The sequence below is a fragment of the Marmota marmota genome, unplaced genomic scaffold, assembly GCF_001458135.2.
Source record: "Marmota marmota marmota unplaced genomic scaffold, marMar, whole genome shotgun sequence".
NCBI classification, from domain to species: Eukaryota; Metazoa; Chordata; class Mammalia; order Rodentia; family Sciuridae; genus Marmota; species Marmota marmota.
Window position 1 is genome coordinate 4591545 of NW_025999983.1, and position 14963 is coordinate 4606507.

Sequence of the window (14963 nt, forward strand, 5' to 3'; positions counted from 1 at the left end):
CATTCACTCGGGTTGGAAACCCAAGCTGCAGGCGACAGCTGGCTTGGCCCCGCCAATGGCCCCGCAGCTGGGAGTGTCACACAGTCTATTCTTTTAAAGCAGTTGTTCCCTCAAGCATTTGTCCTGCCTGCCCAGGGCTTCCAGAGCTGAGGGCCTGGATGGCTAGCTGACCAAAGCCGGCTCAGCTGCCAGCCAGGGCAGCGCATGTGAGGCCACCACGCGGTGTCAGCTTTCTCACAGCTGTCCTTCCCAACAGCTGGCGCCCTCAGCAGGTCCCCTGTGTGTGGAAGGCCTTCTTGTTTCTCTGACGTGGTGGGAATCCACACAAGTCCCTTTGCTTTCTTGTAGCTCTGAGAGGAGGGAGATAAACTCCAAATGGTCTATGCAAACGATTTCATAAGACCATGCTCATTGTTTACTTACGGTGTCATAGAAGGTGCTTAGAGAAGGGTTTTGCTGGTGTTGTTCTCCTACCCCAGGATTGCACTGTAGCTGCATCCTCACAAGATACAAATATTCCTATAAAAAAAAAAAAGCCGTGTGATTGATTACCTCAATTGGGAAAAGAGCATGGCAGAGGGTATTATGTGAGTGTTTTGGACAATCAGCTATTTCCACACAAGGGAGAGAGGTTGTTGATTAGAAGGGTGACCTTCACGGAGGGAAGTTTATTCAGTGTGTCCACTAGTTAATGACGAGAAGTTGTCTCTCCTGAAGAGGGTGAATGGTAAGCAAAATGAGACTCGTTAAGAATCTCTGTAAATTAGGAACATTATTTTGACTCAAGTGGAATTTCCTAAGAATCACATAGAAATATACATTTTTCCTTTTCTCACATGTGGGGTTTTCTTTCAGATTCTTAAAAGGTATTATTTTTCAAGTATCATCTACTTGATCTCTAGCCTCTTAAAGGTTAAACCAATGTGAATCAGACGCCCAAGTCCAATGCCTCTGCTGAAAAAGAAAACAGTCGCTAAAATGCAACCGAGTACACAACACGGAAACAAAGCAAATATCAATGTGTGCAACAGAAAGGACAAGGGACTCCAACAGTACTTAAAATTACCAATAAAACTTAGCACTAAAGCCAAGTCAGCTGAGGACCTGAGGTTCCAAGCAAATACCACACCACAGATCAATACGACGTCCTTACCCATGAGTCTCTCTCCTTTCAACTAAACTGAAAACCGTCCACACCAGCAGCCCCGCTTTCTTCCATTTACACCATGTTCCCTGGCACAAAACTGGGCGTGCCCTGGACATTCAACAGGGGAAGAGAAGAAACGTGTTATTACCTTGGCACTCGGTCTGTGCCCACAATTAATAAGTGCAACGTCTTTAACTTTCACAACAGTCCCTTAAGGTCCAGATTGATGTCTCCATTTAACAAATGGGAAAACAAGTTGAGTGAGTTGTCCAGGTTGACCCTTCTGGAGGTGACAGGGCAGGACTCCAAGTGCATGCCACACCAACCCTACCCTGAATTTGAGGACGTCACAACAGTCAACCTGCGGACTTCCCAGTGGTGAGCTGAGGGAAGCAGGTGATCCAAAGGGGAAGAGCAGGATCCGTGGGGGGGCTTCCGGCCGGCCGGGGCCAGATCTCACCTTCATTCTTCCTCTGGTATTTCCATCAAGCTCCCTAAGACGAGTTCTGCTCTCCGTGGGCCTGGTGAAGTACCCAGCCCAGGCACCACCGTGAAGAGGGAAGCAGACACAGTGCTTGGCCTCCAGGAGAGGCAGCGTTTCTCTCTCCGTGTTGGTGCTAGCGTCCCGTCCCACCTCTCAGCAGCCACCTTACCAGAGCACATTCACTCTGTCACTTTCCAGGTATCAATGTTGTTTAAAAACATTCCCAGTGTTTTGTTGGTTTTTATTTGTGACTTGCTAGAATGTAGGGCTTTTTCCCTTCTTACTATAATCAATCTCTACAACAATGGGTCAAAACACAATTCATACAATCAGAACTTTTCAAACCACTAAGCTCCATGGACTGATTCAGACTTAAAAGCAATGGGCAACTGGATGTGGTGAAACACACTGCAATCCCAGCGACGTCAGAGGCTGAGGTAAGGGGATCACAAGTTCAAGGCCAGCCTCACAAATGTAGTGAGACCCTCAGCAATTTAGACCCTGTCTCAAATTTAAAAAGGAAAAGAAAAAGGCCTGGGGATGTGGCTCAGTTGTAAAGCATTTCTGGGATCAACCCCTAGTACTAAAATTAAAAAAAAAAAAATTAAAGAGAAAAACAAAAGGCATTTTCAAATCACAGAAAATTTGCATTGTATTCTCATTAAGGAAAATAAAATTGGCTTTATTTTTTAGACAGACTATAAAGAAATGATAGATGGTCAGTAGATATGAGATAGATAGATAGATAGATAGATGATAGATAGATAGATAGATGATTGATAGATAGATGATAGATAGATAGATGATAGATAGATAGATGATAGATAGATAGATGATAGATGATAGATAGATAAATGATAGATAGATGATAGATAGATAGATGATAGATAAATGATAGATGATAGATAGATAGATGATAGATGATAGATAGATAGATGATAGATAGATAGATGATAGATAGATAGATAGATGATAGATAGATAAATGATAGATAGATAGATAGATGATAGGTTTGAGCTGCCAACATGTAGACACACTAGAGCTTTGCATAAAGCAATATCATTTGGGGACCTAGAAGGATCACTGGATTTAATTGCCTCTCTGTCCCATCCCACCTGACCCAATTTCACAGAAAGCTGAGCTTATAGGAAACTAAGTGACTGTCCTGTTCAATGGGTCTTTGGAGACAGATGGCACCCGCGACCTATCCTGCTCTCCACTTGGCTCCTTCCCAGCAGACCACGTGCACCCACTCCCTCCCTGGGTAACCTGAGGTCCCTGAGCAAGTGTAGACCCTCCTCATTGCCATGCTTTGCTCCCGCTTCGAGTTCTTTCTATTGTCCCAAACCATCTCATTCTTCCTGATCGTCCACTCCTCTAGCCACAAAACTAACTTCTAAAATGTCAGCCCATTGGTGCCTCTCAGTGGCTGATTCCCTCTGTGGGCCACAGGCCACTGTTGCTCAGAGTGAGACCAGAGCTGAACCTGGGGCCTCTGGCTGCGCTGACCGACTCTCCATTCCAAAAGTGATCTGGAGCAGAGAGGGACGAGAAAGCAGTGTTTGCTGGGCTCCCCAGCACACAGTGTCCTCCCGCCTCCCCATCAGGCTGTGCGTCTCCTCTCCTGGATCGTAGCTGATTTCACCTGCCCTTCAGAGCTCCTCGTGGCCATTCCAAATGTTTGTTTTCAAATATTCTTACAGGACCTGAGGCACCCCAGGACGTCATTACAGCAAAGACACCTTAGACATCTTGCCGCAATTCACCAGGTATCTGTTTTGAGATGTGTCTTCCGATCCTTCTTTTTATACCTACGCCTTCTGTGCGGTCTCACTGATCCCCCTTTCCTTGCATATTCCTAGGCCCAACTCCATGTCTAGCTTATTCCTGTTCTGTCAGTTGCCCACAGCTGAAGCGTTTGGCTCCAGGGACAGCTGAACATGGCAGCCAGCCACACAATTCCTTCAGGAGCTTTATCAACTCGCCCCAACAGCCCAGAGGAGTCAGCCACATTAGTTGAAAAACTAGGTGTCATAAAAGCATAAAAAAATATTGGATATAAATTTTCTGCTAAGATACTGGGTTGAACGGGTTTATTGTTCATTTCAATTTGGGAGAAAAATGGGCAGTCTTTTTGCTTCCTGACTTAAAATTTGATGAAAGAAACTTTTTCATTCCTAAAAAGACCTTTCCATACATCACATACTGAGTCCTCAAAGCTGTGACAGAGGAGCTACTCCCTCTACTTTCTAAACCAGCGACTAGAAAACTTTGTGAAGGTCACATGGTAAATGTTGTTGACCTTGAAATCACATGGTCTCTGTTGCAACTACTAAACTGTGATAGGGAAGACAGTCACAGACAATGCAGAAATCGGTCCTGTCATGTTCAGATAAATGTCATTTGCAAAAAACAAGCAGAGGCCAGACTTAGCCCAGTTGTAGACCCATGCCCTAAACCAACATGACATTATGGTCAGGGGGAGCCAACCCGGGTAGAAAACCAGTAATCTGCAAAACAGTGCTCCTTAGATATGAAGAACACCTGTACCCACATGTTGAGATGCAGTTTCAAATCTCAGGGATAAAATTATTGGAGATTAAATTTTAAAAGAAGGTCAGGGTAGGGAATGGAGTTCAGTGGTACAGCCTTTGCCAGGCATGTATGAGACCCTGGGTCCCATCTCCAGCACTGCAAAGATAAACAAATAAATGACAAAAGGTAAAAGAGTAGAAGAGCACAGTGGGGGTCACCCTGGGGAAGAGAGGTGACAGAGTGGGAAGACCCCCCCATGGCTCGGTGCGCTGCCTGCTGACTGTGGTAGGAGCAGAGCGAGTCGGGACGTGGGGAAGCCTGGCGAAAGGGCCATGGATGAAGAGACATGGCCCTCGACAGGTGCAGAGCAGAGCAGCTGAAGGGCAGACGAGAGGAACCGGGAGCATCTCTCCCCCAGCTCACGTGACCCTGGAACACCATGTCCCCCTCCTCTTCATCCCTTCATCATCAGTATGTTAAGCCTCTGTGTCAAAGCCATGCTCTGCGCTTCCCGGGTGGGCTTTAACTCCCCTTCACAGCATCCCTGTGAGGTGGGGCGGGTGCTGCAGGCGAGGACGCTGAGACTCAGTGAGTTAATACTCAGGACCAGAAACTTGCAATGTCCAGGTTCACATTCAGGCCTTTTCATCCAGCAAAACTAAAATGATGCTTCTTAATGTGCAATACGGCATTATGAATGCTGCTCAGAAGGCTCATGACCAAGAACCTTATCACCATCTGGGCTCATCATGAGCGTTTTATTGGTACCACAAATAGCTGATGATTGGAACGGACACCAGCAACTTCACCCTTGCCAATTCCCCTCTGCAGAGGTGAGGGGTTAACAAGCTCACCCATTGTGCCCAGAGCTGAAGCATTTAGTGAACATCTGGGAGGACCTGCTGCCCCCGCGCTCTTAATGCATATGCATAGCGTCACCTCGATAGCCCTGTACATTTGTTTTTGTGGACTCTTTTCCCCTCTCTCTCTCTGTACAGTATGTGACATGCAAAGAGACTGTGGAAGAAGCCAGCCAGAGGGCACACAGGCTCTAGCCTGGAGCTGTCTTTCTTCTTGAAAATATCCCCACTACAAAAACAGAATCTGCACCTCAGACAATAATAAAGGCTGAGTTCTTCACAGAGCACCAGAAGCAAAATTGAACTAGAAACAAAACTGGCGGAAAGACCAGGCATTCCCTGGAATGCACAATGGCTGCACTTCCTCACCACGCCAACCACGTCAGGCGTCGTGATCTTCCCGGCAGTCAACTGCATTTACAAACAGATAGTGGGAGGAAGCAAACAGAAACCCATCTTTGTTGGTCTTAAGAGGGCACGGGTTATTCTAATGTGAAGCCTTTGGGAATTAGCAGGGTCCTGGCTATGTTTCCAAGATGAATGGATGTCTTCTAGGCTGCCCATCTGTTTTACTCAGCTTGTTCACTGCTGTGACTTAGAAGACCCAACCAGAACAACTGCAGAGGATGAAATTTATTTGGGGGCTCACCGTTTCAGAAGTCTCAGTCCATAGACAGCAGCTCCATTTCTCAGGGCTCAAGGTGAGGCTGGACATCATGGTGGAAGAGTGTGGTGGAGGGAAGCAGCCCACATGATGATCAGGAAGCAGAGAGCTCTGCTTGCCAGATACAAAGCCTTCAGCCACCCCTCAATTAAACCCATCAGGTGACTGATTCACTGATTGGGTTAAGGCTCTGGTAACCCAATCATTTCTTCTCTGAATCTTTTTGCATTGTCTCACCCGTGAGTTTTGGGGGACACCACACATCCAGACTGTAACAGCATCCTATCACTCCGGGTGTGGATGTCCCCAGAGTTGTCCTCTCAGGTCTCCCCAAGTCCAGGATGACTTTCAGGAATATAAAGGCGTGTTCCTCTGGCTCACCCTCACTTCTCTGCATGATAGATCGACTTGCTGAAGTCCCATATTGAAGAGGAGGAAATGCCACACACAGGATTTTCTGGGCAAACCATGTAGAAAATGTGGAAGAATTCAGAGTGAAACTGTATTGAGGAAGCAATATAGTTCATTGATTTCAGGTGCTCTCAGAAAAATCAGCATTACCTGCCCCACCTCTCTCGGTTTTGAGCGTAATAGATTGCTCAATGTGGCTTCAATATGCAATTTGCAGAGACTTGGCTATAAAAATTATTTTTAAAAAATTTCAGATCTAAAATTCAAAATATAGATTTGGAAGTATAGAATAATTGAAGGGCTGAATTACAAGGGGGTGGTCGCATAGTCTTAGAAGACTTTGCACTGAATTTCTTTTGTTAAATGGAGGGGAAATTACCATTTAAATATCATAAAAAATATTCTGATGGATCTAAACCACCATAGAGGTTTTTCATGCAGTTTGGATTTGAGCTGAGATAATAAATTTTAGACTCAATTAGATCTGTTTTTCTGCTCACTCATTTGTCACCAGTACATAGCACAGGGCCTTGCTGTAGTAGAAGTTTAATAAATGTTTTTAAAATAAATGCATGAAAAGAAAGAGGGAAGGAGAGACAAGGAGGGAGGGAGGGAGGGAGGGTGGAAGGAAGGGAGATTCAAGTGGATGGAGGGAAGGACTGAGAAGAGTGGGAAGAAAAAGGAAAGAAGGAAGGTGTCAAAATAGGTTGGAGCCATGTGCTCAAACAAAGCTGTGATAATGTCTATCTGTACAGTAAGTGACATGTAAAGGACCCAATTTTTCTGTCAAAACTTCCTAAAAAAAAGACAGGCAGGGATGCGTAGAAAGAATTCTTCGTGACTGAGGCAGAGCTGCCCTGAGATGTCCTCTCCAGAGAAAGCAAAGATCCCAATCTGCTCAGGCACCTGCTGGCTTCTCCTCCTGCCTTCCCCACCCACCCTACCCACCATCCAGCTCCGTTCGCAGGAGATTCGGGACATAATGATCTGGTTCAGCCAGCAAGAACAGGAAAGAACACTGCAGAACAAAAATCCTCAGGAAAACCTGCTCAGCTTCCTACGTGGAGGGACGGGAGTCTGATTTTTAATTTTCTCCTCTATTATGGAGAATTCAAACACCTACAAAAGTAGACCGAGAGTATAACAAAACCCAGTGGGCTTGCTGTCCAGGTTCAACAACAAGCAGTTCACAGAGGACTGGCTTCCCCCAGGACCTGCTATAACATTCTGCAGGCCACAGAGAGGCCCCCGTGCTCGCTGCCCCAGCTTTCCTGCAGTGAAACCTTCTAGTCTCCCTCCTTCAGAGGCTGGGCTCAGCCAAGGGGCTCGCTGTGGCCCATGGGATATAGTAAACCAGACACAGGCGGAGGTCTGCCTGAAGATTGCCTGTGTGATCAGACTTGCTTCTGATCTATCATGAGTACACATCTGAGTCAGCTCAGCTGAAGGAGGAATGAGACATGGTCACCCTAGTTGTCCCATCAAGCCATCCTAGATCAGTGGGCCACTAGCTGCATGTAACTACAGTACCACCGCATAGTTAATAATCCTTATCCATGTTACATTGAAATGTACCTCCGTCATTATTTATTGAATATTAATACAGTGCTCAAATTTCTGTGGCCGCACACGTTTCTTTACTTAGCAGTGTACCTGAAGTGGGGTCTGACGTGATCCTCTCGGTGCATGGAAGGTGCGCAGGTCCCAGTGTTCCTGACCTGAGCCTCTGCTCACACCTGCACACACACACACACACACACACACACACACACACACGTGCTACCTCACAGTGGAAGGAACCAGCTCATCCCCTGGGGAGCATTCAAGCACTGAGCGGTGTGTACCATACTCTAGTGGCAGCTGCTGGTGGGTCCTTCTGCCCTCAGAACTTCCTGGAAGTGCAACTTGGAGCTAGAGGATGAATGAAATTCAGGTTTGGATTTTGTTTGTTCGTTTGTTTTGGGAGGGATGAGACCACGCACTTAAAGTCATCGTATAGCGCTCATTTCTGTGACTGCCTTCTCCTCTCAAGATTGCGTTTCCAAAATGGTTTGATAAAATTAGGTACCTTTGAAAATGTTTATGTAATCACTTGTAAAACATCTTACAGGATATTTTCTTTATGGAAACGCATTCACTTATTGACTCCATGTCTATAATAACTACAGAATTATTTGGTTTATCTATTGTCTCATTAGTCATTTTGGAAAGCTTATATTTTTATCAAATGCGCCCATTTCATCAAGGTTTCCAAAATGATTAGCAAGAAATTATTATACGTAATTTTATCATATTATGCATTTTTCTGTTTATTATGCTTTTTTATTATTCTTAATACTGCTTATCTGTGCCTAGGTCCTTCTTCACACTCCCTCATCAGTTTTGGTCTACTTGATTCATGTTTTCAAAGCTGACTTTTGACTTTGACAATCCTTCCTTTTGCATCTTGACCTTCTGTGTCATTGATCTTGGTATCACCTTTATTTTCTACTTCATTTACTCTCCTTGAATTTACTTCATTGTTCTTGGTCTGATCAAATGATTAGCACTCGAAATCTTCCTTTGTAGTACACACTTTGAAGACTGTAAGCCTCTCCCCAAAATGTCATAATTTATCAATTGTTTCTAGAAATTTTGAAATTTCTACTTTATTTCCTTTTGGACTCATGAAGTAGCAGTATTTTTAATTTCTAAACATATAGAATTATTTTCTATTTTTATCATTGCTTTATATATAATTTTCTTGTAGTAAGTAAACATGACCTGATGATAACAACTATTTGAAATATGATAAGAATGTTCTTCTGGCATAATGTGCAATCCATTTTTATAAATATGCCATGTACACTTTAAGAATGTGTATTCTCTCATTTTCAAGCACAGGGTTCTATTTAGGTCCATTAAATCAAGTTTGCTTATTGTGTCACTTAAATTTTCTTTAACTTTACTAATTTTAGTCTATTTAACCTATCACACTTGAGAAATGTCTGTTATAAATTCACACAGTAATAGTAAAATGTATTAATTGCTTCTGGTAGATTTGCCACACTTGGTTTGTATATTTTTATGTCCTTCTTATTTTTATTAAAGCCATACAAGTTTAAAACTCTTTGATCTTCCTGCTGAATTAGAAATTTTACAATACAATGATCCTCATTTTTTGATGATTTATTCTTATCTGATAATAATTTCACTGACATATTTCTTTTAGTTAGCATTTGCCTTAAATAAATTTTCCATCTTTTATTTTTGAATTTTCCATGTCATTATATGCCGCAGTCTGGCTGGGCACAAATCACGAGCCACTCAAGCAGGAACAAACTCCACACACGCTCCCTGGGAACTCTCCCCAACGCCACCCATGCGGCTCCTCCAGGAACACACCACACCAATGGGAACTCCCACCACCCGAACTTCACCAACCAACGCGAACTCTTCAGGAATCCCCGCGAGAGCTCAACCGGAACTCAATGGGAACTCCGCGAGAACTCAAAAGTCATCATCTTAATGGCTCGCTGGCGTCACCTCTCAACCACTACTTCTGGCAAAAATGCCATGCGTCATCCCAACTCGGTTATGGCCCTCAACAATTATATTCTAGGACTATCTTTTTAAAGGTTTTGTATTTGTAGTTTGAGTTTGTTTTTCCTAATGCTCTCTTATAAATAAATTTAACTTAATTGTGGTTATTTTTAAATCAGAAGTGGTTCCACCACCTAGTTTCAGGATTTCTCTCTGCTTTCTATTTTTTATGCCTCTTTTCCTTTGTTCTTGCTCTTTTTTTTTTTTTTTTAACTGAAAGTCTAAATAGGTCTTGCTCTTTTAAAATACACTTTGTCTTTGGTGTTCCATGGTGCTAGTCTTGAACATCCATGGACTTGTGTGTTTTATTAGCTCTGAAGATTTCTTAGGATTGTCTTTCTTTTAAGATTGCCCTTCCTCAATTCTGTTTTCTCCTTCAAACTAATTAGACAGCACCAGATCTTCTCATACTCTTCTCCATGTTTTCTGTATCCTTGGTATTAAGACTAGGGCCTGGATAATTTCTTCAGACTTCCCTTTTACTTTCTGAATTCTTTCTTCAGCTGTGTCTAACTCTTCTTTAATGTTAAACCTTGTGTTTTCCATTTCTAAAACTTCTGTGTGACTCATTTTGCCTTTCAGATATTCCTGGTTAGTTCTGCAACTTCTATATTCATTGTTATTATATTCTTTATTTTGCTTTAAATATTTCATTTGGAGTTGTTTGATAGTCTGTATCTGATTTTCTAATAGTTTGAGTGACGTTTTGCATAGGACATTTGTGGTTTGGGCTTGTTTTCTCTCATAGTGGTTTACGTCTTTCCTGTGATCAAATGTGCACTTAGGAACCCTGTTTTCACTTAGTCACTATTGACTTCAGCACCTTCACTCATAAATCTCTCCTCTGAAGGAGACTTGCCTGTCCCTTTCCAAAGCCAGAAGTTCTTCCACTCTATTCCCTCCTAAGAGAAGAAAGCTGATGTGGGAGTTCTAGGTTTTATTTCTCCAACTTTAAAAGTCTCAAAGCCCTTTGCCCAAGGAGACCAATCCAGGAGCAGATTCCAAGACCACTTCTCAGGTGTTGCTTCCCGTGTGCTGCTCACGGCTCTCTCCTGTGGTCTTGGATCCCTGTCCTTTGGTTTGGGTCTTTTGTTTTGATTTATATATTCACCTTACTTTCTGATGCACTCAGGGAAGGAGGGAAAGATATGGCTATGATGAATATCAGGGATCTATTGCTTTTGTCATGTGTCCCTTCAGAGTGTCTGTTCTGAAACAGTACCAGAAGCAGACGGCCCAACCTACAAAAAGAGATTTATAACACAGAAAGTAAATTGTTGGAAAAGTATCAAAAGTTCAGATTCCTCCACTTAGATTTATACAAAAGTATACAAATAATTGAAATGACAAGTAGAAAATATGTTCACAGTAAAAAAGAGAAGGAGGAGGAGGAGAAGAAAGAAAGAAAGAAAGAAAGAAAGAAAGAAAGAAAGAAAGAAAGAAAGAAAGGAAGGAAGGAAGGAAGGAAGGAAGGAAGGAAGGAAGGAAGAAAGAAGTTTCTTCTCTGATGTGTGTTCTGGAGTGCACGGCAGTCACACACCACCACCCTTACTGAGCCACACTGAAAGGAAATAAAGAACAATCCAGGCAAGTGGCTGGGAGCTGGTGCCTCAAAGACCTCACAGCTCCTGGATTTTGGGAGTACAGAGTTTATAAAGGCAAACACCACAAGAACAACTGAGGCACATGTAGTCAGAGAGACCCTGTTGAGACAGATTTCATGAGGGAATTGTTTTGATTACACATTTCAGAGTCATTTTTGTTATACATCAGGACCACAGTCAGGGACTCCGGAAGGTCCTACTGTACTGTCCACATAGACACAGCTGTTGGGAGGCTGGGAAGGAATAATTTTAAGCAAGCATACAGTGGAGTCAGGTCAGGACAAAATGCCTGCCGTTATTTGGGTTCTATTTCATTTCAATATATTTTTGTTTAATTCTCAGAGCTCAAACAGAAGAGAAACGTTTCCTAACCAGGAACATGGTATTGCCCAACATGTTCCATAAGTAAAAACCTGGAGACGAGGGTGATCCTTACAAGATCCATAAGCTCATACAGCATTACCTTTTAAAAATTTTTTTATTTATTCGTTAGTTGTAGTTGGACCCAACACCTTTATTCTGTTTATTTTTTGTTGGTGCTGAGGATCGAACCCAGGGCCTCGCATATGCTAGGCAAGCGCTCCTCTGCTGAACCACAGCCGCAGCCACTACAGCATTCTTATTAAAGGCACCCACATCAGTAGCTCTGAGATTGAAACTGTTGAAACAAAGTTATTGACACTAGCATGTGAAAAGGTGTTTTTATATCCATGATCCCCTTGATCATCATGACTTTTTGAAGGAGCTATCCTCAGCTCATGAAAAAGTGAGGCCCTGTGAGATCTCAGTGGTTCCCCAACGGTCACGTGGTCAAAGTGTTGGGACACGAAGCCAAGAAACTGGCTGCACGCCCTGAGCTCTTCCATGACACTGCAGGAAAGACAGTTTCATAAGCTGATTGAATCAACCCAGATAGAAAAGGTGTCCAGTCCTCGGGAAACTCAAAATAAAAGGGGTGGCAATCAGAAAAGTACCCAGACAGTAAAGGAAGACAGAACTACCGACACAACAATGGAAACCATAAAGCAAATTCGACAAGAGCCAGCACTGCAGGGCTTGGCATCACTCTTTATCTGTGCTCTAACCAAAAGCAAATCTATGGAAGTGGAGAGGATGAGGTTTCTTCAAGATTGACAGTCAAATCTCTGTAAGCCAGCAAGATCCAACACCATCCTCAGCCTCTTTGGTCCATTTAGCAGACCGGCATTACTCATTCTGGTGAGATGACACACCTGCGAGGGGTCTTCTCAGGAGGCTAAGGACAGGGGGTACAAGTCCTGAGCCATTGGTCTGCTCGAGAGTCCAAAGGATAGTTGATTTTGCCTCCCGTCCCAAACCCTGGAGGAAGCCGAGGGCCCTGCCTGGACTGTCTCACTCCTCTGGGGAAAACAGTACACAGCCGGGCTGACTGCCGTCTGCTCTCTAGTTCCCCTGCTCGTCGCCAGGGGCAGGTAAGGTTGCCCAGTGAGGCATGCCCTGGTCCCATGATGGGTATCCAGCCAAGTCCCCTGGACTGTCCTGTGAACAATGGGCAGGACCCACCATTCCACCATTTTCTAGGGGGGAAGAAATGAAATAAAAAGAACTAACTGATATTCCATGAGGAAAACCTAATGTGACCAGCGTCTAAACACCACGGGGCACCATCACTTTACTGTACAGCTTGCCTCTTTGTGGGAAGTCCTTGGCATCTGGGAGACCTGGGACTGCCTTCGTGAAGGAACTGCTTACTCGTTAGGTTCAGAGCTTGCGTGTCCCTAGAGAGTTCTCTGGCATTCGTTACCTAACAACTGCCACTTAAAGAATCTCCTCCTCAGAGTGTGAGTAGCAGAAAAACAAAAGACCACCCTAAGGTTTCAGCGTGACTCATAGGAGCTGCTCTCCAGAACAAAAGCTGACGCACAGGGCTACCTATTTCAGAGCAGCTCGAAAAGTGGGGAGAGAACATTTCTGAGCTGCGTGGCCATTGTGTAATTGTTTTGAGCTATTTGCTAAGCTACCGTTTAGACCTCTGCAACTCAATGACAAATGTTAAAGGCGTCTTCTCGAAAAGCTCCTGGAAACATATTAAACAAGTTTGCTAAACACTATTGTACAGCAATACCACAGTGAAGCCATACCGCAGACACACACTGAGAAAGCAGAAGTCACATGTGTCTGCTTTACAATCTACTTTGTGCTTCGGAAATCTACTGTCAATGCAGAAAGGTTCAGCACTGAGCCATCAGTAGTCTAGAGAAGCATGCATAGCCAGTCACGGCTCCTGCCCAGTGGCCTTCAGCATGGATGCCTTGGAGCAGGGCAGAGCTGCGTGGAGCGGGCGTGCAGGGGCGCACAGATTTCCAACTCCACAACTGCTCGCACGCCGATCTGCATTTGTTCCAAGAATTCTCCTCAAAGCCACGTATTTCCCATGTGTAAATTAGGAACTCAATTTTGATAATTTGGCCCAACGTCTCTGCAAATTGCTCCTTCTTTGTCACTCAGAATGCCACAGCTGTTCTTGTCACAAAAAGGACAAAGAACAGAAAGACAGCCCATTTAGTCTTTGTTCCCTGCCCTTCCCTTTAAAAGTGGAGGGAAAAAAGAGAAAGGAAAGAGGAAAAGGGGACCTGCTTCTCCTGGCAGGGGTACCCAGCAACTCCGACGGGGCACCATGTGCCTCCTGGACGCCCCACCCAGTGGCCCAAGCTAAGGGTCTCCTTTCCCTGTTCAGGTTGGTCATGAACCTTCAAGTGATGCTCCTACGTGCTGCTGAGCTGCTTTTGCCGTTTTGCTCACCTGAGCTGAGCACAGGAAGGCAGGTGGCCCGCAGCTGTGAGCATGCTTGTGGGCTGCTCCGGAGGTCTCTCGTGGACACACCTGTTAGAAGAGACCCTTCAGGTCTGCACCTCGGGGCGGGATTTCACCCCTCCCGCCATCTTGTTTGCCCTTGGTCTTGCCTCTGGAGTTCCTGCTTCTTCAAAAGCCTGCTGACTGATGAGAGAGACCTCAGAACCCCTTGAACTACCAAACAATTCCGTCCCACCCTTCCTGAAGCCAGCAAGGATGTTTGCAAAAACCCAAACAGCCTGGGGAGGGGTCAGGAAGTGAACCAAAGAAGGCACACTGCCGTTTATAGCCAGAACATTGCTGAGATTCTATTCTGGAGCTGGCTGTTTGGATTGTAAAAAGAATACTGCCCCTCCCCCAGGAAACTGTGCATGCAGGCTATCATTCAGAGAGAGGACCTTGTAAGGGCTGGCCACAAGCCCCAGGGGGCCCACAAAAGGAGACAGATGATGAAAGGATGGCAAAAATAATGGCTTACCTCGTCCAGGGTAAAAGGGAAACAAGGAAAAATTTAGAACACACTTCACAAACTCTCTCAGGTTTGGCACTTGCTGAACGCTTTGCCCGTGGAGATATTGGAGACTGACGAAGTTTGGAAATGTTGTAAAACTTTCATTGCCTTAGAACTAAAGAAAAAAAAATGCTATATAAAACAATCCTGGCAGCTTTTGGCAAAAATAAGGGATCAAGAAGTCTAAGAAATAGTCACAGGACACTGGTGCTTCTTGGATTAAAGAGGGGCAAAAGGTTTATGTCGCCCACGTGGATCAAACAGGAGGGCATTGAAAATCCACATGAAAATCCACACTACAGTTTGGCCCCAGAGGCTCCTGTGCTAAAGGCT

The 14963-nt window shown here is 44.4% G+C and overlaps 1 long non-coding RNA gene across 3 annotated transcripts in view; it reads right to left on the reverse strand.

Moving 5' to 3' along the window:
• LOC125617607 overlaps positions 1 to 14343 on the reverse strand; it is a 28807-nt gene extending 14464 nt beyond the window's left edge. For all 3 annotated transcript variants that reach the window (XR_007348666.1, XR_007348664.1, XR_007348665.1), the window contains exons 1-2: positions 14069 to 14343; positions 424 to 519 (exon numbers count right to left, since the gene is read on the reverse strand). This is a non-coding gene — a long non-coding RNA (uncharacterized LOC125617607). The remainder of the gene's footprint in view (positions 1 to 423; positions 520 to 14068) is intronic.
• Positions 14344 to 14963: the final 620 nt, after the last annotated feature.